We start from the raw sequence: 26,819 nt of genomic DNA, 5'->3' as shown, positions 1-26,819 counted from the left end.
CCGGTCTGGGATGGAGGAGCATTTTACAGTAGTTTCTATATAGCATTACAGTTACCACCATGAGAAACCCACCTCTGAATTCCATCTTTCCTAAAGGGCATCTGCTTCTGAATTATTCTTTAGGTCACAGCACACCTTTCCTGGATGATGCATTGTTATAGCATCACTCAGCTTTACAATCCATTAGTTGAGAGGATCATGGAGTCTGGTCTCTGGCAATATACTATAAAGAGAACAGGATTGCAGACTGAAAAGAAAGGGTTCAAGCCCATAACAGGGGGAGATGGCAGGTGATTTATGACACTGCTACCAGTGACAAAGAAGTTCTGTATATGTTGGAGTCTTTAGAAGGAGTCAGTTTTAGCTTTAGCAATTCCTGTTTATACACCTAGAATTTACTGGGCCTCAATCAATACACTCATGTTCACACTGAGTTAGATTCATCTCCACTGTCTCTTCAATGACCTCATCAGATTTATACAAGGAATAAGTCAATGCATCTGCTGTATAATTCATAGCTACTGCAAAACCCTTCTCTGCTTTTCATGTGGAAGCCAAAACATATACACATTTCAAAATAGCTATGATCCTTTTCAGTCACAACATTTGAAAATGTGTTTTACTCAGTTTGTTGTCAATTAAAAATAATTACATTCCTAACAGTATATATTATATTATTAGTGGCTTCACAGGTGGAATTATTATTGTTCTCATTGTCATTGGTCTAGTTTATTTTTCTGTCCTTTTTGCCAAAATACATGCAGCTCATGAGAGTTCAGTGATGATATTGTGCAGCCAAGCAAGCCAGCATTCTGTGAAACAATTTGAAAAAAGGGGGTAACTTCAGCAAAAATATATACAGTGGTGCCTCTCTTAGCAATCGCTCTGTTGAGTGACGAATTGGCCATCGCAAAAGCGATCGCTTAGCGATGGTCCCTATGAGGTTTTTTCGCTTTGCGATGATCGCAGGGAAGTGATCATTAAAAAACAACCCTTTTTTAACAGCTGATCGGCAGTTTCAAAATGGCCACCAGGAAAACAAAATGGCCACCCGCTGTTTTTCCTCGCTTTAGAGGCGGCGAAAATAGCGGTGCTATGGAGGATTTTCGCTTTAAGGTGAGTTTTTAAACCCATAGGAACACATTGAATGTGTTTCTATGGGCTTTTTAATATCACTTAGCGACGAAATCGCTTAGCAGCGATTGGATTAACGTCGCTAAGCGAGGCACCACTGTATATAATTTTGTAACTAGACTTCAGATCAGTACCAAATTTGGCACAGATGTAGCAGATAGTCGGTTCTTGCTGTATGCCAGATTAGGAACACAGAGACAATGTTTAAGGACAATGACATTTCACAGAAACAGTCTCCAAACATGCTCATGACCACTGAGATTTGTGGAATTATAGCCCTGACAAGTACTTTGTGTTTGGGTGAGAAGTGGTTACTTGATGAAAAAAGGAGTCAACTTCTGGGATTTTCCCTTTTGTGGTGTCACTTTGTGAACCGTAATGAGCAGAACAGTATCCTGTAGACCATCTTGACTGCTGCCATTGGTGTTGTCAACATTCAGGCTGCCCTTTGCTATGTAAAGTTCAGCATTCTTTTTTCTGCTGGAGGTGCAGGCATGATATAATGTGGCAATATTGGGCTGATTTCTGGTGTTTTGAATTATGGATATAGAAGCACAATATCCCACATTCATCAGCCGGAAGTTTTTTGAGAACAGATTTTTTTTTCTATCAACAAGCAAGCCTACAAACCTAACAAGCAAGCAAACCCACAAATTATGTGCAGTAAGGAAGTCAGGGTACTTAAATCACAACCTGCTGAAACCAATTATTAAACTGGTTCAGTGCATGAACCAAAGCAATGCTCATTTCATTCATTTCTTAAAGACATCCTGAACACAATATTGGGTCTTGAAATACAGTAGATATATTTCATAAGCCTCTAAATTCCATGCTTCACCCCTTTCTTGCAATACTGACATAATGAAAGCCCTCCCGTGCCACAGAGTTCTAAAAACAAGGCTGGGCCGCTGTGGCCCACCAGATGTCGTTGGACTATGACTGTCATCAGCTCTAGCCAGAAGTATATAAAAAGGGTAACCTCACATAACAAGTTATCAGCTAGTCGTAAAGATGGATATAATCATTTTACAATTCTGTCTTCCATTTGAACAGCTAACATTTTAGGTAGATATTCTGTAGTGGGACACAGGCTCACACTCTAGAAGTGAAGGAGAAAGATTCATTTGAAACAAGGAAGTGAAAGACCACTCCTCCTTTATGTGCAAAGATTTGTGAAAGCTTTTTTATTGCTGAGTAGGTTTCACATTTGTGTTTTGTGAAATGCCATATGTTATACTGTATTATTTGAAGAAACTAATCACTTATAAACTGGAGTTACTAGCAGCCTCCACACCATGTCTGCATTCTCAAATTCATTCAAGAGCCAACAGCCATTGAAGTCTTTGTTGTGGTCTGGTCAAGTCTGCATTTGTTCCCTGAGCTTCTGGAAGCTTTCCTAGAGACCAGCTGCAGCTCACCACGGCTGCAGCTCATCAGAGATAATGTAAATAGGCGTCTCGGTCCTGTATATAAGGAAAAACGCCAGCACAGTTGGTGTGGGTTAGAATGGGTGTGTAGGAGTGCACGTCTGCTGCTGCTATTTTCTTTATTTTGTTTAAAGTAAAGTGCCTCTGAAGAAGACTTGCTTTGCTTGTTGTGCTTCTTTTGCTGGAACCTCTGCTGAAAAGACATAACCCTTACATCCAAAACACAACAGGTTATGGGCCCAGCCTATGCTTCTGAACGCTGCAAACAACAAGAGAAAAGCTGTTGAGAGCAGTAAGTGGCTTTGGTGAGAAAACAGCGACAGAATGTCGGACACAGACGATGGACCAGAGGTGTCTGTAGGAGCGGGAGCACCAGCCCAGGTGCCAGCTATAATTCAACAGACTACTCCTTATCCAGTCTGTCGTCTCACCGAGACAAATTATGCAGCATGGTCCCACAAGATGCGTCTGCTACTGAAGAGGGAGTCGTTATGGTCAGTAGTAGAAGCAACACCCACCCCCTTAACGGGAGAAAATCTTCAAAAAGATGAGAGAGCACAAGCCCATATCGGCTGAAGCATGGACGATGAACTGCTTGTGCACATACGAGGCCTGACCACAGCAAAACAATGTTGGGACACACTCAAAGAAATCTACACACGCCAGTCTGTGGCCTCGAAAATAAGCCTGTCCAGACGTCTCTACAACACGAAATTAGAGCCTGGAGGTGATTTACGAGCACATCTACGTCTCATGAAGTGAACACTCAAAGATTTAGAGGACGTAGGAGTGAACATTCCTGAGCTGCAGAAAGTGCTAATTGTGCTGGGCTCATTAGATAGCAGCTGGGATGTTTTTGCTCTGACCCTGGAGGCGATTTCAGAGAACATATTAACCCTTCAGTATCTCACTAGCCGATTGCTGGAGGAGCAGGAGAAACGACAAGAGCAAAAACAGGAAGGGAAGAGGGGAAAAGCCCATCCCTCTACAGCGAGGACAATGGAGAAGGAAGAGACACCGCACGTGTATGCAACACGGAGATGCTATTGCTGCGGCTCGACCTCTCACATTCAGCGCTACTGCCCGTCTAAAGAGTCAAAACGCCGTGGTAAGACTGCAGGACGAGGCAAAGTTGCAGTGGTGAGAACACAGGATCCAGAGGAAGGACAATGGCTAATTGATAGTGGTGCCAGCTGTCACATTTGCTGTGACCCGACACGGTACACCAGTTTGAATCCCTCCGAGAGGACTCACGTGAGCTTGGCTGATGGAGCCTCTGCAAAAGTTAAAGGGACTGGTAAAGTGTATGTACCTGGTTTGCAAGCTGTAGTATCTAACGTTTTGTGTGTACCCTCCCTCAAACAAAGTTTATTAAGTGTGTCATGCCTGTTGCAGGACGGGTTCATTGTGCAATTTAAAGGGAAAACGTGTAATATTACAAAAGGGGGCAAGTGTATAAAGGTGCCAATGAGAGACAATCTTTTTGTCCTCGAAGCCACTCCAAAGGTTAAGATGGCTAGAGCATTGTGCACAAATAAAGAAACCCATAAAGCATGTGCACATCTGTGGCATAATCGACTAGCTCACTTAAATTATAAATATATTCAGAAAACAGCTGAATTGGCCTGTGGTATCCACTTGCAAGAGTGCCATAATTATGTGGACTGTCACACTTGCAAACAAGTAAAATCACGTAAAGCCCCAGTGAACAAGAAAAGTGACAGACAGTCACTAAGACCTTTTGAATTAGTCCATGCAGATATAGTAGGTCCATTCAAAGCAACAGTGGGAGGAGCCAGATATTTTCTGTTGATAATTGATGACTACTCACATTTTGTATTCTGTTACCTACTGAAAGAAAAGAAGGAGGCATTTCAGAAATTTAGAGGTTGGGTTCATATGGTAGAGTGCCAATTCAACCACAAGGTGGCGCAATTACAAACCGATAGAGGAGGAGAATTTATGGGAAGTGCTATGCAATCCTGGCTTGAAAAGACAGAAATCCAACATCGGACCACAAATCCGTATTCACCTGCCGAGAATTCTGTTGCTGAAAGAAAGGCAGGAGTACTACAGGTCATGAAAGATGCTTTGCTAACCCAGTCAGGGCTTGGTCAAGCATTTTGGGGGGAGGCTTTGCAATGTGCTACACATTTGACTAATCGCATATATAGTAGATCTATAGATAACATTCCCTATAACTTGTTATATGGGAAAACACCTGACCTATCCTACTTAAGATGTTTTGGTGCTAGTGCTTTTGTACACATACCAAAATCCCAAAGAAAGAAAGGTGCCCCCAAAACTCAAAGACTTTTGTGTGTCGGATACTCTCCTTTTACTAAAGGTTATAGATTCCTAACCAAAGATAAGTGTGGTATAGTGATATCTAGATCTGCAAATTTCTGTGATCAGGAGCTATTGCCTCAAATAGAAGAAACTTATTTCCCTACCTCAGACATGCCCTTCACATTACAGGAGAGAGAGAGTGAGTTGCCAAGGCAATCTCTCCCAGCAAAAGCAGATAGCGGGGATGAGGAATACAAACCCTTAACCCCTTCTGTGACTCCAGAAGCTATAAAACAGGAGGCAACACCGCCTATTGAGCACAGCCCCATAGCACAGAAAAGAGAACTCCCACCAAGAACGACGAGGGGTGTACCACCCCAACGGTTCATTATAGGGGAAGCTGTGACATATAATGTACAGCTTGAACCCCAAAAATATGAGGACATTCTCGAGTTACCAGTCAGTGAAAGGAAAAAGCGGTTTGAAGCAATGCATCAAGAGATGCATGCCATGAAGACACTTGGTGTCTTCACCCCCTGCAGCCTACCACCAGGAAAGCAAGCAATAGGCTGCAGATGGGTATACAGAATCAAGCCCCAGGAGGGGGCAGATCCCATATACCAGGCCCGCTTAGTAGCCAAGGGATTTTCCCAGAAGAAACATATTGATTATGAGGAAATATTTTCGCCTACAGTAGCAGCTCAGACCATTCATTATGTTCTAGCACTGGCAGCCCAACGACAGTGGCACGTGCATCACTACGATGTACAAACAGCATATCTGAATGCCACACTGGAAGAAAATTTATATATGGAACAAGCACCCGGTTTTGAGCTACCAGGAGTAGGCACAGAGCATAAAGTATACCACCTGAATCGCTCGATATATGGGTTGCGGCAATCAGCTAGAAGATGGGCTCTACATCTAAAAGAAAAATTGGAAAGTTTGGGCTTTAAAGCCACAAAAGCAGATGCATGTCTATTCATTAAAGGAACAGGTACTAACCAAACAATAGTGATCTGTTATGTTGATGATCTCCTAATAATGAGTGCTGATGTACAGCAAATAGAACACACGGCACTATGCCTAGAGAAAGCTTTTACTTTAAAAGCACTAGGTCCAGTAAAACAATATCTGGGTGTAGAGATAGAAATAATACCAAATAAAGGATTTGCTCTGCATCAAACCCAGAAAATTAAACAACTCCTAGAAACATGGAGAATGTCAGAATGTAAGCCGGCTAGAACTCCTATGACAGTAGGAAGCCAAGTTACAGAGGAAAACACTGAACAATTTCCTCACGTAGAACAATACAAGTCATTATTAGGCAGCCTGCAGCATATAGCCATATGGACAAGGCCTGATATTTGCAATGCAATTAACATACTAAGCAGGTATTCCAGTAACCCAAGTCATAAAAACTGGACAGATCTAAAAAGAGTTTTAAGGTATCTAAAGGGTACAACAGATTTGAAACTGAATATTACACCAGTGGGTGCACTAACGATTAAGTGTTATGTAGATAGTGACTGGGCAAATGATACAGAGGACAGAAAGTCCACGTCTGGTAATGCCATAATGTTTGGAAACACTTTAGTTGATTGGTCTGTAAAGAAACAAACATATATAGCCTTATCTACATGTGAATCTGAATTTGCATCACTTTCGCAACTATGTACAAGTCTAGTATGGATCAAACAATTGTTAACAGATCTAGGCATAGACCAAAAGGAACCAATAATTGTCTATGAAGACAATATGGCATGTATCAAATTAGCTAGCTCCCAAAAGGTGAAAACCAGGAGCAAACATGTGGACATTAGGTACCACAACGTTAGGCAAACGGTACAAGAAGGAATAATTACCTTGAACTACTGTCCAACAGAAGACAATCTGGCAGACATACTGACAAAGCCTCTGTCAGAACCTAAATTCAACAAAGGTATACAGATGATGGGTATGAAATGCATATGATGTAATAGGTATAATGTATATGCCTAACAGTATGTAAAATGTACACTGCATAAGCGAAATGTATCTGTACAGTATAACATAATCAAATGAAGGTCTGTATACATGCAAAATTGTACTGTAAACAATGTATATATCAATCAGTGCAAATGTGTTATAACAGAGGAAAAGACCAAAAACTCAGAAACAAATGGGAGGAGTGTTGTGGTCTGGTCAAGTCTGCATTTGTTCCCTGAGCTTCTGGAAGCTTTCCTAGAGACCAGCTGCAGCTCACCACGGCTGCAGCTCATCAGAGATAATGTAAATAGGCGTCTCGGTCCTGTATATAAGGAAAAACGCCAGCACAGTTGGTGTGGGTTAGAATGGGTGTGTAGGAGTGCACGTCTGCTGCTGCTGTTTTCTTTATTTTGTTTAAAGCAAAGTGCCTCTGAAGAAGACTTGCTTTGCTTGTTGTGCTTCTTTTGCTGGAACCTCTGCTGAAAAGACATAACCCTTACATCCAAAACACAACAGTCTTATCTCCTTTGGTGTGATAACCATGTATGCTTTTATATATCCTCATAACCATAATAGGAGGGACTGCTTAATCTAGAATACATTTTCCAGAATTCATTAAAGAAAATAATCTCCTCAATAAAATTTTCTTTCACTGCTGCATTTTATTTTATGTTATATTTATACCAACTCTAAGCTCCTCATAGCAATAATAATGATTGTGTGACATGAGGTCAAATCTAACTCTTTTCAGGGATTTCTAGGAGGAGAGTACTCAGAAGTGGTTTACCATTCCCTTCTTCTGGGGTGCTCTGGGACTGTGCAGCTTGCCCAAGGCCACACAGGCTGGCTCTTCTGAGATCCACAGTGAGAAATTGAATTCCCAACCTTTGACTCCATAACCAGGTACCTAACTCACTGAGATGTCAAGCCAGCTCCTCATAAGCTCCTCATACGTATGTTCATTAATGAGGACTTTAATTATAGATTAATTTGTGGTTGATTTAATGGTGGCTTTTTTACATCTCCTGCTCTCACAGTACTAAAATGTTTGCCATCCCATTTGATGGATGCTAGAAATATAGAAGGGTGTTTTACAGACACGATCCATGCTTTTTCAGTGAGCTGGCAAACCCACTCTGCAAACAGATTCCTCCTCCCCTCATATAGCAGAAGAAGTTATTTAACTGCCTTGCTCATTTCATGTCATGCTTTAGTGATCAGAGTTTCCTAAATATTTAACAAACTTAAAAATGAACAACCTGAGCACAGCTTGTTCTTCACTCAAATACCAAGTTGCTTAAAGTGAGGAGCCAGGGCAGATCTGAGGATTTAGTAAGGCCAGCTGATTTCTCCGAAGTTGTCTGGTGTGTCATCTCACAAGCACTAGACTAGGAGCTCTGGCCAAAATGTAAGTACTCTCTGGCAAGCAAGTATAGTATGTAGATAGTCAGGATGAAGGTTGCAACTCTTTCTTGTGCCAAGAAGTTACTGACTCAAAAAGGGCTTTGAACATTCTCTCCTTAAAAAAAGGACTCCAGGCTATACCTTTCAGGGCTTGAAAAGGTTGGCGTTTGGACAGAGGTGGGGCTGCTACTCCCATAATCCACCTCTTTGATGCACACCTTAACATGGTCAAGTTGTGTTGAGTGTTTTGGAGAAGTAGAAAGTAATTTCATCAGGAAGCTTAGAGCCTATTAGGCTCAGAATAGTTAAAACTGAGATGCCAGGCTATGATGCATCCACTCTTTTTGGGAATTAATGGTTGCATCAACAAAAGAGTATCAACAGTGATAGGGCAAAGTAATTTTTGAAGGCTGGCAACTGGGCAGCCACAATTGTGGAAGGTGAAAATGACAGAAGGTCTTTCACAGAGAACAGCAGTGACACTTCAGCTAATTCTTGTTAGCATTGCACTGGATTTGGCAAAGATAAACCACTTATGAATCTTTACATGTTTAACAGAAAGTCTGACTGAATCATATTTATACCTTGAAAATCCTGTAAGACAATAGAAAAGAAAACAAGAGATAGTACTGGAATATGAGACTTCCAGGTTGGAAGGCAATCAGCACAGATGCAAAAGAAATACTCCATGCTGTGTAACATGGAACACATAATGTGGGATATATAAATCAGCTCAAAATCATTTAAAAAGAAATGGGCATTTTAAAACTGTAATACTTGGGGTGACCCAGGCAAAGTAGACTGGAGTAGGATGTATTCAGTCCAATAGTTACACAGAATGTTTTACGCAGTAAATATCAAATTCTGAAGAAACAGTGTGGCTCTAGTAGTGAGGCAAAACATAGGACAAGCAGTTAGGAGCTATAATGAAAAGTCTGACTGAATAATATCAAACATAATGCAAAGACTACCTGCATAATCTTCACTCAGGTTTGTTCTCTAATTACAGATTCTGAAGAAGAAGAAAAATAGAAAGCCCATATGCAAGTGTCCAGGGGGATATTGATCCCACGCCAAGACAGGATGCAGGATCATGGGCACCTGAAATGCAAAAGTCGGAAACAAAGAACCAACATTCATTGGAGAATTTAGCCTAGAAGTCAGACATGAAGCAGGAGAATGACTTATATAATTCTGTGAAACTAACAATTTCCTTATCATGCCTATATGCTTCAGGCTACCTAACAAGTGATTGGACTTGTGCACTTAATGTGATGGCCAATATAGAAACTAATCATGTAATGAGAAGCAGAAGATGGACTAACTGTATTCCTTCTATCAGAACAAGACCAAAAGTGGACTCTGGTACAGACCATGAAATGTTAGTACAAAAATCAGAGTAAAGCTATGGTAGAACACTACAGTCATCAAAGAGCCAAAATATAAACACCATTCCTAAAAATTTCAAGGACCTTATAAGGAACAGATTTGCATTTCTAAACTCAATTGACTATGAACTAGAAGGATAATAATATGAAGAAGAACACAAAAACAGCATTACTGTGGACTAAAGAAAGGCAAAGCAAAGTTAAAAAGCAAGGTGTGCTGCTTGTATACCACCTCATAGCACTTAAAGCGCTCTCTCAATGGTCTACAAATGTAATTATGCAGGATACACATTGCCGCCGCCACCCCAGCAAGCTGGGTACTGAATTTACCGATCTCAGAAGGATGGAAAGCTGAATGAACCTCAAGCTGGCTACCTGGAATTGAACCCAGGTTGTGAGCAGAGTTTTGATTGCAGTACTGTGGTTTAGCCACTGTGCCACGAGGCCTCAATGGATGACTGAAGAAATTATTCAAAATTGTTGACCATATTTCTAACAACAGTTAAAATTGTTACAAATGTGGTCAAATTAGGGTTACATAAGGAGGGTCAGAATTCTAAATACTGTACAACTTTTTGGTGGTTTGCATTTTGCACATAAGAATAAAGAAAATTCTCATTCTGATAATTGTAAAGAAACTGAAATGGACAAAAAAGAAGGAAAATAAGAGATTTTCTCCGTAAGATCCAAGAAATCAACATTTAGATTACAGATGCTACAAGATCAATTGGGATATATTATCTGATCTCTGTATAATAAAGGGAAACAATATATTGTAGAAATCAAGAAAAGAGGTATGAGGATGACAAATTCTTCAAAGAAGCATCCTTTAAAGAAGAACATAGCAGCTCTGAAACTGAAGCAACAGAAAGCAATAAAAAGTAGTAAACCAGCAGGAATAGATGGTATAACAATAGAGCCATTTAGAGCTATAGAGACTGACTCTTACCAAAATCCTAATAAGAATATCCCAGAATAGTAAACCCATTGAATCAATGTGGATTTATGAGTCAGCTTCTCCATAGATTCCATTCATTCAAAAGGTAACTGCAATTAGAGTAGGCCCATTGGAATTAACAGAACTCATGGAGGAGCTGACTCACCAGATCCCCATGAATTCAACTGGACCTGCTCTAGTGTTACTCTCTACGCTAAGCAAAAAGATTTTGGAGAACAGTCCACAGACTTGATGAATTCAATATGCCTTCCAATCTCCCAAAAAATGAGATGCCAAAAATGTCAGTGTCTATAGCACCACTGCATTAATTTCTCATGCAAGCAATGCAGTCCTTAAGACACTCTGAAAAAGGTGAGACTGTCATAGGCTTCCCACATGCGGGTTCCTGCACATGAGCAAAACCCCAATTTTCATGTTCTGTTTCAAATGCACACGCGCACACACACACACACACACACACACACACACACACACACACACACACACACACACACACACACACACACACACACACACACACACACATATACACAAATCCTGAAACTGGAAGCTGTCAGTTCACACCTGATTCTTAAAACCACCTTCTCTCTTCTTTAGGAAAACAAGCAACAGGGTACCTTGTTTTAAGTGAGAATCATGCCTTTTAGAGGCTTTCAGAGGTAGAATTATGCCAGCTTGGGTCCTTTTTAAGGAGACAGATGGTATGAAGATATTTTAAATAAATAATACATTTAATAATAAATAACAAATAGATATTCTCCCTTTTTAAATTATTGGTTTGGAGCCTTCTTCAGTGGCTGCAAAAGGCCATGTATTCTGTTATATTCCGCCAATGTACACCATGAACAGTAATGCTGCTTTCTTACAATTGAATCATCTGACTGATTGATAATATTTTACCCCAGTTTTCTCCGCAAAAGGACCCAGATACAGATATATCTATCGATATATATGTCTCTCAATACAGAGAGAGAGAGAGAGAGAGAGAGAGAGAGAGCTACAACAATGATGATGGTGATAAGGAGGAGGATGGCAGTTATAAGAATAGCTGTGCTAGACTTGACCAAAAGGCTATAGGGTTTTGGACTATGTTGCCACAGTGGCTAATGAGATGTACTTAGGAAGCCTACAAGCAGAACATGAGGACAGTAATTTTTTCCATTGTTGTACACCAACAGCTGGTATTCTAAATGCTGTCTCCAGTGCTAGCAGTAACATGTCAGTAACCATCATGACAGTAGACATTATTATTATTATTATTATTATTATTATTATTATTATTATTATTATTATTAGTAGTAGTAGTAGTAGTAGTAGTAGTAGTAGTAGTAGTAGTAGTAGTAGTAGTAGTAGTTGTTGTTGTTGTTGTTGTTGTTGTTGTTGTTGTATTAGGGTTATCATTATCATTATTATCATCATTATCATCTTCATCTTACTTTCTCTCTGGCTTTAATATTTACTGTCTTGAAGACTAAGGAGCAACATGTTTAACCTGTCAAAGAGCATCTTCCTCTTATAATATTGAGCACCAGGTGCCAAATTGTTAATCTGAAATGAAACTTTCTAGGCTACAGGAACACATTTTCTCTCACATACCAGTGTCTCTTGGCTTACTTTATCTGGGCTAAATCTGTGGCATAAGTGTCCTTCAGAAGCAGATATTCTGTAACTCGTTTAAACTTCACTCAGGATCCTGGCATTCAACAAAGATAAATAAATAGTCAATCTCTCTCAGTTTTTTCCCTCTGTAGTAAATCATTTTCACTCCACCTTATGCCCTTCAGATATAATAAGACTTTCTTTTGTTGTTTTTTAATTTTTTGTACCATAGCGATAGAGAGAGCAAGCCATTTGCTGATATGGTTTAAACTAAATAATTAAAATGAAGTAATCGCACCACACTGATCTAGGTCAGTAAGATGAGTATGCTCAGTGAATTGTTGTTGCATTATATTTGGAATAGCAGGTATTTGGAAAAGTATAATACCCTGGGTTTAAACTATTATTCCTGCCTGTTTTCCCCTCTCAGGTACTCACATATGTTCCCACACATTTTTGGCAGGTGCTAAAACTACAAGCAGTACCTGTCAGCAGCACAATTTTGCATGTTTGATCCCCACTGAACCACAGAATGGTGGTTGTGACAGTCAGCAAAATGGCCACTTACCTATGCCTCAAAAGACCACATTTGCCCAGAGATCCTCGGTGTACCTGGGCAGCAAGTGCACTGGAAACTTTGAGGTTGTTTACAGCAACAGCGTAGCTTTGAATCATTCCCATCTCTCATTTGTATAAACTTGCCAGCGTGACTGGCCTTCCAGATTTGCTAATGTTCTATATTTGTATCGTGCTAACATGATCTCCGGTTTGAACACAGCCACAGGCATGATAGAATGTCAACACTACAAGGCTCCACTTGGAGAAAAGAACAGCTCTTTTAATAGGATAAGCATCCTACTGCTGCTCCTGCAAGCCTGATAAAGACAACATTGCTTTGACCTATAACCTGAACTTCGATTAAAAGCGTACAGAAGTACTAGAGTGCTTTTCTGGAAGAAAAAAGAAGATAAGCTTTTTGTTTGAGAATTGGCTTTATATGTTTCTATATTGAAAGACCCAGTCATAAAAGAAGGGGTTATAAAGACAAGAGAGACCTTCGCCTAGCAGCTGGCTTGCTGACTGCAGAGCCAAAAACTCCAATCTCGCGCCACTCCAGGTGGGCAAGGGTGCAATATTTCAAGAGAAAGGTGTTGCTGCCCTTCTGACCTTGGCAAGTTCAGCTCTTCTTGATTTAGTGTCTAAGATGACTCTCAAAGGAACGGATTCAACTTTTTCTTTCCTGGCAGACCTTCTTCTGCAGGACAGCCACTTTGAAGTGGGTGTGGAGTAGTTGCGCAAGGAATTTGCCGTGCTCAAGTAAACAGTTTGCAAAGGCTGCAGACGCTAGCCAGTCTGGAAGGGCTTCCACTCTCATTTGATTATGTGCCAACTCTCCATGATTTCAGCACGTGTTAACGGGAGAAATACAAAAGTGTTTGCTTTTCCCATCCCTCTGTGCAGGATAAGGCTTCATCTCTATATTTCCACTTGTTATTCAAGGTGGAATCAGATGCGATTTCTCTTGCTTTTTGGACCACTTCTGGTGCTTTCAGGTTCAATCTGTTTAGTGGCAACTCCGTGACATACAAGCAATTACGAACCAGCCCAACCCTTTTCCATGGTCATCAACACTTTTTTTGGACCATTTTGTTTGTTTGTTTCTGATGGGTTTTTGTTTTCATTTTTAGGCTTGCCTTTTTAAAAAGCAATCCGTTTCCTGCATTGAACCAAAGACGCACTGGTAGGTGTTTCATGTCATTTGGATAGCCAGCTAATTCAGTGTCATGCTACTTCCCAATGAATTACAGTGCTGTGCCATATCCCCATAATTTCTTTTTTTTAAAAAGCCCAGTTTCTCTCCACTACCTCACAAAGGGGGAAACCAGAAAATTTGCAAAAAAGGGTCAATTCCTCCTCTTTTTTCCATTTTTTTTAAAATGCAGCACTATGTCACTTGGGCAGCAAGCCAATTCAGTACTATGCTAATTCCCAACAAATTAAAGTGTTATGCCACATCTCAATAAAAGTTTTTAAAATCCAGTTTTTCTCCAGTCTCCTGCAGAGGGGTAGACAAGAGAGGATGCAGAAGAAAGCCTCTCTCTCATTTTCTTAGAATCCAACATTATGTTATTTTGGTGGCATGCCAATTCAGTGCAATGCAACCTCTAAGGCCTCCACTTCTCTGCAGAGGGGGAGATAGGAGAGGGGCATAGAGTTGCTTTGAAGTGCAGTGTAGTTTCTTGTCTCAAAGCCACTCTATGCTTGCATGTGAACAAAAGGATTGCTCTACATAGCATACTGCATCTTAAGGCAACTCTATTTAGCCTTATCTAGCCTGAGGTAACTTGACTGTCTCCACTTCCTAAAGCATTGGCCTCTATAGGTCAAACCAGACATATGCCATTAACACTGCCATGAATGTGCTATTTTAATAAAAGTAAATAGCAGGCATGCCAACTCTAATCCAAATTGGGGTCCTGGTATGAAGCAAAAGGGAGACCCCCTCTGCCAGTACTGATTGAGTGCCATATGTCTGTCATTTGCATTGTTCTCATCGCAAATGTCAGGTGGGAGAATTGATCAATACTGGAATAGCAGTGAATAACATAGAGTTTAAAAAAAAACCTGCCTCAATAGCAGGAATCTGATCCTGATCAGAGCTACTAGTACTACCATTTATTTCCTAAGAACCATTCACACAATTGCTACCATAGTTAATAGCATTTCATTTAGTTAATTATCCCTCTCACATTTACCACAGAAATCAGGACAGCTCCTCATTTTAGTAGAATTCATTGTGCTATCAAATAATGACCATCCTCCATCCCTCCTTCACAGCAAAGGTATCTACTGGTGCAGGACAGGGACTCCCATTATATGATGGCTACACTGCAGAGTGTAGCTATATGGCTGCCACCATGATGGTGAGAAACTATGAAGATGGCCTAACACACACACACTCCAAAAGAAAGTCAGCAGCACGTCTCAAAGGTCCAGCTGCACCCAAGAATAAGACTGTAGGTAGCTACTTTTGGACACCTGGCAGTGATCATAGGCTATTTGAGGAAGAAGGGTGGTGTGGAGTGACCCAAATAAAAGCAGCATTTATATGCAGAAAAGGAGGAGACCAGGAAGCTCAGCTGGAAAGAGAGAGATAGAGATACACACATACCCCAGGGAATAGGGCATTTGAAAGCCCGTCTTTTTAAGGCATTTCAATGCCCCAAAGTTTGGGGATGTGTTGGGGACTAACTAGGTCTGCTGGCAACCAAATTACCCAGCTTGGTGAAGTATGAAGCCACAAAATGCAAATGTCTACCTTGATCAGGAGAGTCATCGGTAGGAGCTGTGTAAGCCAGGAGTATGGATTTTCTAACTATATTTTATGTATGACCCTGCCAGGAGAACTTCCACTTAGCCTTTTGCTGGTTCTGGAACTAGAGGCCTGAGATCTTGTGCTGATGAAAGGAAGGGATTTCTGTTTGTTTTAGCTGAAGGCTGAGCCTTGGAGAAAGGCAGTGTACTCACTATGTCAACAAAGATGGGCCAGTAATATCTGAAACATCTGGAGCTTGGTGACACACCAAATACTGGAGATGCCAGTTCCCACCCTAAATTCAGAACAGTTCAATAGACATCTCCACTCCACCATTGCCAAAGTCCTTTGGAAGATGTGGCAAAAATATAAAACTGACAAGAAGTTTCATTCTTTGAGAAGAATCTTTAAAAGATGACAGTATAAGTAGTAAAATATCTGGATATAACCACTTCAGTACTATAATCAAAGACATTTTGCTGAAACATATCTTCTTTTCATTGTGCCATATTGTGTCAACTGTTGGGCAAAAGAAAGATGGCATCCAAATGTCAAAACAGATATTCAGAATCTTCTACAGAAAAAGTAACTGAACTGCTTTTGTTTGAATTGACTTATTTTAGAATCATATTCAGCAAGCAGAGTAACAGAAATGTTATCAACCAGCTGAGCATGGGCATTCATTGAACCAAACACACAAGTAGGCTTCCTGTATCAGCTCTAGTTCTAGCCCATCCTTTCAATCAACTCAGTAAATAAGCTGAAAGATCATGGCTTTTTGTAAGGTCTTCTCCATTGGAGTTGAATGAGTCAACATGAAGCAGCAAAACAAGAGCAAAAGGGCATTCTAAGTTTTTATTAGAAAGCTTAAAAGTTTCTAGCCCTCATGGTTGCAGAGCTAAAGCTTGATGGGTGTGCATCTGAAAGATTCAGAAACCCAGGAGACAGAGAAAGGAACAGCATATTTGCAGATCATTTGCAGGTTTCTTAATAATTCAAAGCTTTGATTTTGAATATTCAGGTCCTAATAATGGAAGATTTTGAGCTAAAGCTCAATGCATGCAGTTTGAGCCACAGCTGGATGTCAGCGATTTTCTACTTACCAGAAATGTAAAAAGTCTTACAGGCTCAAGTTGTCTTTTCAAGCAGACTCTGTATTTAAACAACAGCATTTTTCTCCAAAAGTGAGAATAAAAATGCCCTTAAAACTACCACTTCTATCCTAGCACCAGAAACGTTACAATAGCATCATAGCACCACTGTTTCCTACCACCAATTAAGGTTTACAGGATTCTTGTTCATTTCTGCTAACAGTGATGCAGTCTGGTAGACTTCATGATCGTATGTGGCATCTCCCCTGGCATCTGGAAAGCTTAGTTTTTAGACCACATCTTCCAGAATCCCTCTCCCAGCAGAGCCAGAATCCAGGCACTCCTCAATTAGCCACCAAGTTCTGTTCCTATGACTAGAACTATAAGCTAATTGGTCAATAAGCGAGGAGCAATACGGGAGTAATAAGTCATGTGCCATCAAGAAGTGGTGTGGCAAAGACGCAAGCATGCATTTACAAGGGTTCAGACGGGTGTAAGTCCGAGTGGTCATTAAACAGGTAGGTCTTCAAGTGAAGAGCGCATGTTGACTAGACTGGAGCCTAGGGCCCCATCCATATTTTATTTTATTTTATTTTTTGCTGAGACACCCTAGGGCTTCAGTGGCTCAAGGCACTTTGCACAACCCATAGTTAGGCTAGAAATGCCTGGAAGCTTAGAGGCTTGGCCAAAGATTAATATGACCCTGGCCAGAGTCCATGATGACTGGGGGATTTCAAGGAACTGGGGTCCAAAAAAGAGAAATATTTCCAAATATTGCACATCTCCGACAGTAACATCTATTACTTGCCAATCAGGCAAGTTAGCCCTGCTGTGTTTGGACTCTCCTGCTACATGGGAGCCTGCCCCCAAAGTCTTGTCCTGACTCACAATTTTTAAAACAAAAACAAGCCAGACTAGTTGTAGCAGTCTTCAGTTTCAGTATATTCATTGTTCATCGTAAGTGTAGTCATCAAATTATTATTTTTATGCATTTAGGTCAAAATGGGTAGCAAACAGAGCTGCCAGCCTTATAGGATGCTTACGTACAAAGCCCTATGTGGTTTCAGGCCTCGATACCTGGCGGAACGCCTACTCCCACCAAGATCTACCCGTGTCACTCGTGCGAGCCAGGAGGTGAGGCTGAGGAGCCTAACGCTGAGGGAGGCCCAGAAGGAAAAGACAAGAAATCGGGCCTTCTCGGTGGTGGCTCCTTGCCTCTGGAACAACCTACCTCTGGAGATTCATGTGCCTCCCTCGCTGGGTATCTTTAAAAATCAATTTAAAACATGGATGTTTCAGCAGGCCTTCCCTCCAGTCAATTCCTGATGCTTTCCTTTCTTCCTCTCCCTATTGTTTGCCATCTTGTTGAATTGTGTTCTATTATGTAAAAATTGTTTTATATATATACTTTTATATATTTTTATGCTGTAAGCCGCCTAGAGTGGTCTTAACCAACCAGATAGGCGGGATATGAATAAAATAAATAAATAAATAAAATAGTCAGCCTTTGTCATATTGCCTTTAACAACATCCACAGAAGTATGAAGTTACTGATGAAGGCTTTATCATACCATCTATGAAGCTTTTGTTAAAAGCAGAACTGGTAGGGCCCACTCCAACCCTCTGAATCAGCCTTCCCCCCCCCCCCAAATTGGCCCATTCATAATTTGTCCTGAGCATTAGACACATTGGCTAGATAGATGGGATTTGTAATTCAAAGTTTTTTAAAGGTAGTAGAATTGGAGAACCCTACAAGAATGCACCTGAGTATTCTGATTGATTCCATCACTGAAGAAACATATCAAAATATATAAGCTTTGTTCTTCAGTGAGATACGTCTCACGTTCTTTTCTGTGTTTTCCAGGTTTCGAATTTCTACCTAAAAAAAAGAACAGGCTATAGCACAGTGGGTATTGATCTGCCAAAATGAGTATTTTCCACATTTCCCCCATTTCTATATTTAAAGGAGATATATAGAAGAATGTTTGTCCCTCTTAGTCTGATGTGAATAGAAATAGAAGTATGATCTGGCAGTACATTCATGTTCTCAATGCTTTGGCAGTACACCCATCCTCTGAGTGCTTTTCCCTTGCAAAAATACCTTGTTGAAGTAGGTGAAGTACAGTACTAACAATGAAACAAATAGTGCCATCTGCTGACTGAAGAGTATAAACGCTTAGACAGCTCCTGTGTTTATATCCAGCATCTTTCCATTTACAGACATGCACACAATAACAACCTGCATTTGTATGCTTTTTGGACTGAAAAGTTTTCTTCTGTATATAACAATTACACATTTCACATTATATTCTGGACTGTTTCTTTCCACAGCAATTTGCAACCCAAATTAAAGTACATTTATCCACAAGTCCTACTTTATTTATTTATTTATTTATTTATTTATTTATTTATTTATTTATTTATTTATTTATTTATTTATTTTATTAAATTTATATCCCACCCCTCTAGACCATGTCTACTCGGGGCGGCTTACAACATAAAAATCAATATAATATATATATAATCATTAAAAATACAATTACTATATTAATTAAGACAATTAATTTTTAAAAAATTACCAAGATGGGGTAGGATAAGGAAAGAAGAAATAAAAAGACTTAGCTGACTGGAGGGAAGGCCTGCCTAAATAGCCAAGTTTTTAATTGTCTTAAAACACCCAGCGAGGGTGCCAGCCGAATTTCTGTTGGGAGGGTGTTCCACAGCCGAGGGGCCACCGCTGAGAAGGCCCGATTTCTTGTTTTTTCCTTCCAGGCCTCCCTCGGCGTCAGACCCCTCAGCCGTCCCTGCTGGCTATGGCGGGTGATTCGGGTAAATCTGGGTGGGAGAAGATGATCTGCCAAATACTGAGGTCCCAAACCGTTTAGGGCTTTATAAGTGATCATTAGCACTATGAAGTTAACACGGAAACGGATGGGCAACCAGTGCAAAGCAGCCAGAGTAGGGGAGATGTGTTGGTGTTTTCTCACCCCACTAAGTAGCCCTGGCTGCTGCATTCTGGACCATCTGAAATTTCCACATCAGTCTCAAAGGCAGCCCCACGTAAAGTGCATTATTTTGTGCTGTTTATTCCCCAACAACCATGCATAAGACTGTAGACTAAATCAGGAAGATCAGTGTGGTATAGTGATTGGACTATCTTGCACGAGCTAGAAATACTCTAACAAATCCTCAGTATCAGATTGTTACTTGACCACAAAGCAACCTTACAGCAGTCACCAAGTCTCAATCTAACCTACCTCACAGGATTACTAAGAGAATAAATACATATATGCTACCTTGAATTCCTCTTGGGGAAGGTGAGTTAGGAAGGTTTTTAAAAAGTAAATAATGCTCTAGGACCACTAGGAATTTCCAGTGCACAGAAACAAATAAGTTTATTTCTTCTCGCTTGGTAATGGGGATGAAGTACTAACAGCAAAAAGGTTGGATACATTAATATAGGGGGCAAAGAATCAATCAAGACTGTTTTCTGTGTTAGTTTCTAAGTCCTGCAACTATTGTGGCCTTAAAATTCAGGTTCATGAAACATTTTGAATTAATTCAATGCATGTTTTTTCCAGACATTGAGTGAGAAAATTCTGGAAGTGCATATGGCAGAGCCCAAGTCTTCGGAGAAAGGGGAACATTAGTTTTAACCATCAAAAAAAAAAAGATTAGTTATGAGATCCTGAACAGAAAACCAGGGAGGGAAATGGAAGAAGTTTTTCTTTTTTCCCTAAGGGCATTTTACCTGAGAAATTGGGGAAATGACAAAAAATGGATTATGGAATATCTATTTAAAAATAACGCAAAATATTTAAGACATATTTTTTAATATAACAGCATCTGAACTTAACTCCTCCCTATGCTTGCCAAATCACCCTGCTGGACAGGTTTTACCCAGTTCTTAGACATGCCATCCAGAACCAATTCAGCCCATCAGGCCAACACAGATTCTCAGTGTAAGAATATCTCTATGCATTCCTAGATCAAAGTTACAAGGCAAAATACGCAGTCACTGCTTAGGCCAATTATTCAGTCAGAATCAACTGTTTCCATGTGATTAACTAATGGATGGATGGATGGATGGATGGATGGATGGATGGATGGATGGATGGATGGATGGATGGATGGATGGATGGATGGATGGATGGATGGATGGATGGATGGATAGATGGATGGATGGATGGATGGATGGATGGATGGCCGCCCGCCCGCCCGCCCGCCCGCCCGCCCGCCCTCTTTCTTTCTTTCTTTCTTTCTTTCTTTCTTTCTTTCTTTCTTTCTTTCTTTCTTGGTATCAGAGTATTGCACATTTTAAAATTATGGACATACAGTATATGTACAGGTACAATTAAAAACATATTAAAATATTAAGATAATCATACATACTGAATAAATTAAGCCTGTCAGGCAAAAGCAAAAAAAAAACCACACACACAAAAGTGTGGCACCTTAAAAACTTTTTTATTTCTATTTTTTATTGTTTTGTCTGATATGCTTGCACAGATCAATATGGCTACCTCGTTGAAAACTGGATAAACTAAAGGCTCTGGGTAAATGGTGCTATTGTAGGAACACTTGGTCTCTAACTGATTTGCAGTCTGATGAAACCCGTTTTGTAGAGCTGCCTCCAAAAAGTACATAGAAAGCAATGAAGTCGTATGCAACAAAGCCGTAGCAAGGAATGCTGGGCTGGAGGATGCTGGGAGCTGAAGTTCAAAAATAGATGTCTTCCAAACTCCGATATTATGCACCTTTCTGCATTTTGTGCTTTCACAAGAGGTTCTCTCAGGGATGCTTGATGTCCCCCCCAGCTCTACAAGGCTATGGTCCTGTGCCTCCTCCCCCCCAAAAAAAACACATCAAGTTCCATTTAATCTTCCAGAGATTTCTGGGAACTTAGCTAGGTGCTGCTCTGAGGATATGAAGAACTGGCCAAAGAAAAAAAAGGGTGAGAGTTTCATTCATTCATTCATTCATTCATTCATTCATTCATTCATTCATTCATTCAATTTTTACCCCGCCTTTCTCTTTAAAAGGTCCGAAGGAGGTTTATCACAAGTTTTTGCTTGTTCTTGTTGCTGAACATATAAATGTTGTGAAGCTTAACTTTGTATAAAAGGTTTTCAGACAATGACATGGAAATTAAAATGTCCTTTCTGTAGAACAAATTCTGCATGTGTTTGCCATACAGGGCTACAAGAACAACTTACTCAGATATGTACTCTATAGTACTAAAAGGATTTTAACACCTCAATAAATGTGCATAGATCAATTTCCTGTCTGTATTCATTCGGAAGCAGAGATAACAAAGTCCATTTGTGGAGAACAGTTCCCAGAGTCCTAGCTAATGGTTATTTTGACTGAGGGGTTTTGGATGATATAATAAAAAAAGTTTCCAAGCTTTACTATGACTTTTTATTCCCTACTATAGTCCATAGTAGTGAAACAAAACCGCGGCCATTGGGTCTGGGAGTTTATGCAAGGGGCTCCACATTGGTCTGGCACTTCCTTTTTATGCATGTTTGTATGAAAAATCACATGTGGCAAGAACAAAAAAAGTTAGGCTAGAATATCTTCTAGGCATAAAACCATTAAACTTGTATCTCCGAAAGTTAAGACACCTTGATTTCTGCAGATGAACCTCACTTTGCATTTTTCCCCCTGAAAATACTGCATATTTCATAGGGGATTTCTGTCATTTTCTCATGGACTTGAGAGGGTGGGGGAGAGACAGCAGTTTGCAATCAATAGATACTTATTGTGATACTTGTGAATTTCATTGTATGTGTATATACTTACAATGACAATAAATTATTATTATTATTATGGTTAAAAAACCAGCAGCCATCTAATGAGAATATCACCTGAAACTTTTACGTGTGATGAACTGCCTTTATTTATATGTACCATTAATAGATAGGGCAAGACCTCTGGACAACAGAGTTCTGTCTTCCCCTCGTGTCTTTCTTTGCTTCATAGTCCCCCATCTTTTGCAGCCTGTATAAGAAGCTCCTCTCTGTCTTTGGGAACTGAACTGCCACCAAGAGTAGACTATCTGTCTAGATGGGCAGGGTATAAATCTAATAAAATAAAATAAAATAAAATATAATAATGGACCACTAAGCCAAGAAACACATTGATGGGTAGATTAAGTCAAGCCAGGCAAACGTTCAGCTTTAACATCTAAGAAGATAATGAAGGATGAGAATAAGCAGAAAACACTAGTGATTGCTCAAGAAAAAATTGTCTCATGAAAGGTTCAAAAAGCATAACAGTATTAAATGAGTCTTGGGTCTCCTCCCCACTTCTTTTTCCTTTCTTCCATCTGTTTTTCCAGGAAATGGATGCTTCCTGTATCTGCATGAGACTATGGAGGAAAAGACATTCAAAACACATAACAACTTCCTTTGCTTTACTATAATGCTGATGATTTTTTGTTTTCAGCTTCTCGCCAGGCAAAAACTGTCAGAGATGCGTGATTTCTTGCCAGACAGTAGATTATAACTGCAAAATTAGAAGCATTTTAAAACAAATATAGTTACTAAATCTGTAATTATTTTCTGAATAAATGATATTTTTAAACTTTATTGTACCCAAAAGGATAATATTATGAAGAGACAAGTAATTCAATATATATTTCATGACTCTAAAGCAATTAATGATTTTCGATCAGTAAAAGGCACTATGATCATGCTCCTGATATATTTTTTAACTTGCCACAATTATTTTATCCCACCATGGAAAACATTTCCGCCCCCATGGCTTCTAGAAATTTTAAGACTCTAGTAATGACATGGCATAGACATAGCTGCATATCAGTGTGTCTAAACTAATATACTTTCAAACATCCAGGACAACATTACAATGAAGCTCAGGATTAAAAAAAGAAATAAGAAAGAGGAACCCTTAACTTCTTATATAAAGAAATAATTGTTCAAAGTCTACATTATCTTTCCTAATTATTTCAAAGGCAAGACCTTTTGCTAAGTAGTCAATGACATGAAGTAACATTGTTAATATTATGGAAAACATTTGTGAATAAACTCCACTGCTTATATATGGCTCACACTAAATGAAGTGTGTACATCGTTGTGATCCAGCTAAGTGATCCATGAAATCCTTCTGACTCTTTCCACTAGCTCTTTTGCACATTCTGGAGAAATGTTAATTTATTGTGCAGCAGAGACTACAAATCTGATCAATTCTATTTGGGAGACATACACTCTGTGTGGAAGATAAGAACTCTGAGGGTGGATGTGTTATTTGTGGCTACCATGCACGAGCAAGGGATATCTACAAGCAATAGCCATCGAGTTCCAGGGAGGTGAATGGAAAGTGCCACTAACTATTTCCTAGCATTTTAGAGCTAGAGTGAGCAAGGAAAGCCCATTGCTTTAATGCAATACGTTAAACTAAAAAGGGACTTGTTGATGGAGTTTGATCACATTTGGAGGTTATGCTTGCAACTTCCCACTCAGGCAAATTTGACACTCAAAGTGAGAAATCATGGGAAGAAATACAAGAACATGTATTTTATGTTCATATTCAGTGTAAGACAGATCCTTAGTCCATCTAGCCTGGTATTGTCAACCCTGGGCTGCCTCCGTGAATGCTAACCAACTCTGGCCCTTCATAAAGTTCAAACTGAGATGAGATCGCATGAGTTCAGTGTGGCGATGATGATCTCACAGCCTCCTGGGAGCGAATGTAAGTCCAGCCGTAGATCAGACTACATATGCTGGTTTGGTTGCATGCCGTTACCAAAACCAGCCCTACATTGGATAAGTTCTGTACTAGTCAAGCAACCCAAGCCAAAAGAAAATTGGTCTTTGCTGGATCTCCCTGTGGCTACTACAGACTTAAGGCTTGAAGTCCTGAGTTTTAGTCCTGCGCTCCCTGCTTTCCCAGACTCACAAGAAAAACTCAGTTCCTCAGTAGCTGTTACCAGATCAGAAGCACTAGATTTACTATGGGAAAATCCCCCATATTAATCAGGAAAAGAGTGGTTTATTTTTAAATTGATACAAAATCTAAATTAAACAGGTGAATAATAAGACAATTCAGAAAACTCTTTTGAGAATACACACGACAAAATAAGAAAGCTATCCTCCTAAGATGTACTTAAGCACTGAATCTCATGAAGCAAGGAAGCAGAGCATAAAAAATGTTTCTCATAAAAGCATCCCTTAAAGTTAATAGGATATGATAGAAAAGATGAGGGTATTAGCAAAGGGCTTCATCAGCTTTTATACAATAAATGGATGTTTTCCAGCAACCAATGAATACCAAGAAAGATCAGACACTTCCAGACTGTTGGCATAAGTGCAGCTTCTCACAGGGATGTCAGCTGCACTTACTTTCACAATTGGCTTCGGCTAGCCAAAACAAAAAATAAGCAGGTGAACTTATCGAAGAAACTTTCTCCTAAATTTTCATGGCAGATATTTCTTGAGAGCAAAAGAGTTAGGCCTACGGAGAAAAAGTAGTTTCTTCCCTGGGGGCAACATGATTAATAAGAAATCAAAGACTGTTTAGACAGATAAAAATTCACATATAATGTATCTTGGGCCTATTTAACGGTCAATCAATTAAATTAAAAATAACATCTCCAAAAAATGTCACGGGTGTTACATACAGCACTGATGTTACCTGTCTGTCATGGGTTTGGAGGGAAAGTTCCATCCTATGGGGAGTGGAAGGCGGGACATCAGGAGGAGGGGCTGTACTGTATATATATGTGGGGTTTGTGAGGAGAAGCTGGAGAAGAGCTGAGAGAAGAAGCTTGAGTGGGAGTCTGTGTGTCAGACAGGGTACTACTGTGTGTCAGTCAGTACCAACCTGATAGGTTCAGGTGTCTGTATGGTTAGCCAGAACTGATAGGTTCAGGGTCTGTGCTTCAAGTTAAGTGTTCTGTGTGAACCAAACTGTGTGTATGTATGATTGAGACTAAGCCACGTTACTGTATCTTATTCACTTGATCCTTTTATTTTTCCCTGTGTGTTATTTAATAAACCTTGTTCTTTTATTTGTTAAAAATCCATCCCTGGTCTGTGTGACTTCTTATAGGGAATGGTTGGTGGCAGCTTAGTGAAACTGTGGCATATCCCAGTAGGTCTGGGTTTGTCACATTGATTGGTGTCCAGCGTGTGGGATACGACTGGTCCAGTTGTCCAGTGGTACAGCAAAGCCTTGGCAAGTGTGCCCAGAGCAAGGGGGGTCTAGTCAGGGACAATCTGAGAGCACGTAGGTAATCTTCTAGGTGTACCTCACGGGGAGGTGCGCTAGTAGAAGAACGTGTAACCTCAGATTGGGGACTAGATTAGGGAGCTCTGAGGCAGCCTGTTTTGGCGGGAAAAAAGCTGAGGCAAAACTGTAAAGTAACAGTGATTTAGCCTGCCTGCTGCGAGGCCTAGCAGAGGGGGGTAGACTCTGGCTCGCAACTGTTGCAAGTTAGTGCTGAAGAACAGCAGTAATCTATAGAAAGCTGGTTCTGAGGCAAAAGAAAAAAAAAGTGGTCGCTTTATTTTGAGGCTTGACTTTTGAAAGCAGCCTGTTCTGGGGGGGGGGGGATTATGCCCTTGACTCGAAGCCAAATGGCAGAAATGGGTGAAGTGAAAGACCCCCAGGTTGACCAAGGTTCTGAGGATGAATTTGGCTCAGTGCAAGGTGACAGCACGGGAGAACAGAACCCAGAACTCAGAAAATTACTCCTAGCCCAACAGCATGAACTGAGGGTGAGGGAAATGGAGGAAAGATTAGAGAGAGAAAAAATGGAGGAAAGGGAAAGAGAGAAACAAAGGCAATTTGAATTAGAGAGAGAGAGAATGGAAAGAGCAGAAAGATTGGAGAGAGAGAAAATGGCGTTTGAGTTAAGAAAATTGGAACTGATGAATCAGAACAATAATAACAATAGGGATTCTGAGGGAGGCCAATTGTCTAAGACTGACCTGAAGAAATTCCCTGTGTACCACAAGGGAGATTGTCCTGAAGTGTTCTTTTCCCTAGTGGAAAGAGCGTTTGTGGACTTCTCAGTAAGGGAAACTGAGAAGATGACCATCATGCGATCTTTAATCAGTGGCAGCCTTGCAGAAGTCTATGCAGAGATGCCAGAGGAACTGATGAAAGATTTTGCAGAGTTTAAAAAACTGGTGTTTGCCAGACATGGGATAAATGCGGAACAGCTGAGGCAAAGATTCAGGTCAATCACCAAGAAACCAGAGCAGACTTTTACCCAAGTGG

The 26,819-nt window shown here is 40.2% G+C and overlaps 1 protein-coding gene across 3 annotated transcripts in view; it reads right to left on the bottom strand.

Moving 5' to 3' along the window:
• LRRC2 (leucine rich repeat containing 2) overlaps positions 1-26,819 on the bottom strand; it is a 117,662-nt gene that overhangs the window by 77,153 nt on the left and 13,690 nt on the right. For 2 of the 3 annotated variants that reach the window (XM_020803305.3, XM_078386186.1), the window contains exon 1: positions 12,736-12,963. The exons of the other annotated variant lie outside the window; for it this stretch is intronic. The gene's annotated coding sequence lies outside the window, so the exon portion shown is untranslated. Of the gene's footprint in view, positions 1-12,735; positions 12,964-26,819 lie in introns of those variants that run through there. 3 annotated transcript variants of the gene reach the window in all.

Source organism: Pogona vitticeps, chromosome 2 (assembly GCF_051106095.1).
Source record: "Pogona vitticeps strain Pit_001003342236 chromosome 2, PviZW2.1, whole genome shotgun sequence".
Taxonomy (NCBI): domain Eukaryota; kingdom Metazoa; phylum Chordata; class Lepidosauria; order Squamata; family Agamidae; genus Pogona; species Pogona vitticeps.
This window is presented reverse-complemented; position numbering and strand designations above follow the sequence as displayed.